Below are 4829 nucleotides of genomic sequence, written 5' to 3'. Positions count from 1 at the left end.
AGAGTGTTCTAGGGTGGCTGGCATGGCACCAGAATGCTGTGGTTCTTAAGTCATTCTGTGTATTTCTATATACCTCCGATGGCTTCATGAGGCAAGGGGTATTAGTGAAGTTGGACAGGGGTGGTACTTGGTTTTATTTGTACTACAACTGGAGCATGATTTACTGCTAACCCAGGTGGGTTACTTTCAGCCTAGACCTCCGGGAATTCATCTGTTAGCCTAGCCAACATAGTTTCTTCCTTCAGGGATATGGGACAGTTTGGCATCTACATCATGTTAGTGTACAATCTCCATTCCTCAGCCTGTGGCACAGTTAGGGCTAGCACCATGTGGTGAGATCTGAAGTTACATTTCCTTCCCGTGTAAAGGAGATCTGTGCCTATAGTTTTTGAAGCAGGTCTTTCCCTAACAAAGGGACCAGGCAGTTTGGGAGATATGAGAATTCATGCTGGACTTCTCATCTCCCAGTAACACACGTTTTTGATTGGCAGAAAGACCTTTTCTCTGCCACTCCCATGGCTCCAATTATAGTTAGCATATGACTTAATTAATGGTCTAATTGGGTGAGTTACTACTGAGTGTTCAGCACCTGTATCTAACATGAAGTCTGTTTCTTGGCCCCCTACTTCTATGTTGATTATAGGCTCCTGGGAGCCTAAAGAAGTGGAGCATGGTCTGTATCAGTCCTCATAGCATTCAGCTCCTGCCAGACCAATTGGGTCGGCATCTTGATCATGTAGGGTGCAGTGATTTGCTTTTTGATTCTGTGTCTTTTTCTGGCTCTCATTACTGTTACCCACCTCCCTTTCTGGGCATTTGTTCTTCCAGTGTCCTTGCATATCGCACACTGATCTTTCTCTAGCTTAGGCTGATTCTCAAAGTCTTCTCGAGTTAAACGTCTGTCTCTTACTTGACCACAGCTATGACCCTTCTTGGCATTTGCCCCTCTTTCTGTAAAGGCTGCCGCTAGCAGATTGGCCTTTTGTTTAAGCTTCTCATCCGCTTCCTTTCTAGCCTCCTTTTTTGCCTCCTCCTCCTGGTTGATGAACAATTTGTGAGCCACTTGTATGAGCTGAGTGGCAGAGTCATACCTTCAAACCTTTACAATTTCTGAAGCTTTCCCCTAATATCTTTCGGAGCCTAACAAAGGCTGTGTTCACTATGCACTAATTTCCTGCCGCTTCTGGATCAAATGGAGTGTAGAGTCAGTATGCCTCATGGAGCCTTTCATAGAACTCACTTGGGCTTTCAGCTGCCTTCTGGTGGACCTCAGAAATTTTTCATATTCAGGGCCTTCTTCCCTCCAGGCTTGATTCCATTTAGAAGTGCCTCCCTGAATGTTTGTAGGCATTGTAACCCTTCTGCCTTATTGGGGTCCTACTGGGGATCTGTTACCAGGTAATGCTCCTTGGGATATAGGCAGGCATCAACTATGCCTGCTGGGACATTTCTCTCCAGGTCTTGGAGGGTTGTCTGGGTTACCCTGTGTCACTCCTCTGTGTTAAGTACCATTAACAGCAGGTCCTGGCAATCGCCCATGTGGGGTTATGAGTTGAGAAAGTGGACTGCATTAAATCAGTGATGGCTTGGGGATTCTCTGTGTAGGAGGGAGTATGTTGTTTCCAATTTAGGAGATCAGAAAAGGCTCTTTACTGATGAGTAAAGAGCCTTTCCCCACTTCTGACTTGGCCCTCAGAATCCTGGCAAATCTGTGACCTAGTCTCCTGGAGGGGCATCTGCAATGCTCAGGTACAGCCAGACCACAGTCTACTAGGAGAACTGTCCTTCTCCATTTCCTTAGTTTCTATGGGTATTCCATTCCTTGCCAAGGGGTGAAACTGGAGTGTCACTTTTATCAGAGTCTGATTCTCCTTCTGCTTGTCCTTTGCCTTGCCTTAGATTAGCCAGTGAAGGGTATACTGGAACATAGAGAGGTGGATATTCTCTCTTCTCCATGTTCTGCGTAGAAGGCGCTGTGATTCTCTTTACTGCGCTAGGTTCTGCTTGGGCTACTAAAGTTTTACAGTATACAGCCTGACATGGCTGTAGCGACTTGGAGTTTAATTGTACCACATTTAGCCAGGAGTTAATATGTGGGTACTGATTAGGGTGTCCAGGTTGTCCTCTGACCCCAGTCACTACCACATGGCCAACCACCTTATGATCTGTTGCTCCTTCAGCTGGCCACCCAACATTGAAAAAAGGCCATTCTAATTCACAGAGATTTCTTAGCCTTTGAGGAGTTAGTTTAACCCTGTAATTTCCTCCAAAATTTTTCTTAAAGTTATTCAGCATGCTCTCTAATGGAGTTGGTTTCAATGCTTTTCCTCCCATCTCTTCCCTTATGATGCACAGTCACTCAGCCTTTTGGTTCGAAAAGACAGACCAAATCGGGTTCCACTACAGGACCTTCTTGTGCTGCTTAGCTAGGAGAGTACCTTAATCTTTCTATGACAGCTGCAGTTATAGGGCAGCTCCTAGTGGCCGTAGGTGGAATTGCCCTAGATCTGGTTAATTTCACACTGGAGCACACAGTCTACCCTAAGGGATCTGTGTCTCCCCAAGTCACTCCCTGCGTTGGTTCCTCCTAGAACCATCTCTTTAACACAGTTTCACACGTCCCCCCTTCCCAGTTTCTGCCTTTCCTTTTTTGTGTTGGTGGGTATGTGAGTTTCATCCGAATCGCGAGTGGCCCTCACCTCCCCCATTCCTACTGGGTTGGATTAATAATCACTTCCCTGGAGCTGATCAGGTTCCAGTTAGGTCAGTTTCACTCGAATGACTAGCCGCTCTGGCTTCCCCTAGCCCTACTAGGTCGGGTTACTAGTCACTTCTCTGGAAGGTGATTGAAGCGCTGGACCTCCCTTCCTTTTCTTCAAGCCGCAAATGTCTTACCGCGGTTCCTGAAGTGTGCTGATCCTTATGTCACTCCACAGCCTCTTTCTGGTTCTGTTGCGCTGTCCAGGGAGAGCACCAGGATTCCAGAGAGCTGATCTCCTTCTTGGGAGAAGCCTCTCGGTGGTGCCTAGGGTCTCGGGTAGACCCTCAGCCCTGGCCCCACAGGCAAAGGAGACAGCAAACCTGTCATCTCCATTCCCAGATGAGCTCCCAGAAATGTTGCAGAATTTCAGACACTGGAGAGACTGTTGAGGTTGCAGAAGGAGTTTTAGGTGTATACTGGCCCAGCTCAATTCATATCCAAAATGGCTGAGCCCCTAACAAAGCCAGGGCTTGACTTTTATCCATGAAGTACACTGGCGCTAAAAACAAGTTTGCAGGTACAGAAGAAAGGCAGTTTATCAAGCAGTGACAGGCACCTAACTTAGACTTACATAAGACTGTTGCTATGCAACCTACATGTTCACTATCTATAGACCTCAAGGATTCTAACACAGGCCTTCCTTATGTATTGCCCTCTGCTACAGCACCTAGAAGGCTGGAGTCCAGGCTGCTTGGGCATTTCTTATGACCTTTGCTGTGTTACAGAAACTTAGTTATCTGCTGTAGAGAACAAGAATACAAGAATTTATAAACTTATAAAACTTGGAAAGCAGGATATACTTCCATGGGAGGGGGAAGGACTCAGGGAAGTTTGCTTATGGAAGAAAGATTTAATTTCTATTCCTCTTTCCTGCATAAATTTTATTTTTATATTATGTTGTTTTATTAATTTTTTTCCCTCTTCAGTATCTTTGATTTCTTTAACTTGTGTTTTTCATTTCAGTAAATAAATTCCAACTCACAATCTTATACTGCATGCTCCTACAAAATTCACACTCTTGAGTTTACCTCAATAAATAGCACCTATATGAGTGCTTCTGCTGCCATATATATTCCTACTATGGGTATTAAAATTAAAACATTCACAGAACCTTATAATACAAATAACTAGAACAGGGACTCTTAAAGCTCTTTCAAAGGTCTCATTTTTAAAATTTGTTAAATTCAAAATAAAATTAAGCAATTTGCTACGTAAATAAAGGCCTTGTAATAGATAATGACCATTAACAACTTTTAAAGCCATATTAGTAAGACTGGTGTTTCAGTTGGAGATGAGGCTTTTCCTTAAAAACGTGAAAGACTATAAAAAAGAATGAAACATATTGAGGGCCTGCACCAACTAAGCAATGCCATCTGGCATAAACACAATTGAAATTAATTTTTTAACCTAAGAAGAATTTTATTTATATTATAAAAGGTAAGATTATAAAAGTAAATATTTTAACATTTAGGTATATAATGTGTATTTTACTAAGAATCTGATTAATGTAAAAAGTTAAAGGCTATGATACATATATATGAATTTGACTAATGTAGTTTCTCAGTTCTCTCAGTGTCATTTTGAAATCTAGTATCACTGTCAGAATTGTGAAACACTTCGTAGCTAGTTATCTTGATAATAGCTGCAACCAACTAAAATGTGAGAGTAAACATGCAGTAGTTCTGATAATCTTTTTTTTTTTTTTTTTCTTAAATCAAGCTTATCTCATGAAACCTAGTCTTTTGTTAGGAAGTCAGCAGAATTAACCAGTTATTCTGGTATACAGCAAACTGATTCTTAGTAAATTATGCCCCCAAATTAGAGACACTTTTATTATAAATACTAGAAAACTTTCCTGAGAAATAATTTGAATACCAGAATTAAGGTGGGATACAACAATGTTCATTAAAGACAATACTGTGATTGATAGCAGTTGTAGGAAGTATTTCTTTTTTTTTTTTTTTTTTTAGCCAGAGTTTCGCTCTTGTTACCCAGGCTGGAGTGCAATGGCGCGATCTCGGCTCACCGCAACCTCCGTCTCCTGGGTTCAGGCAATTCTCCTGCCTCA

This window comes from Cebus imitator, unplaced genomic scaffold (assembly GCF_001604975.1).
Source record: "Cebus imitator isolate Cc_AM_T3 unplaced genomic scaffold, Cebus_imitator-1.0 Scaffold227, whole genome shotgun sequence".
Lineage (NCBI taxonomy): Eukaryota > Metazoa > Chordata > Mammalia > Primates > Cebidae > Cebus > Cebus imitator.
Note: the sequence above shows the minus strand (reverse complement) of the source record.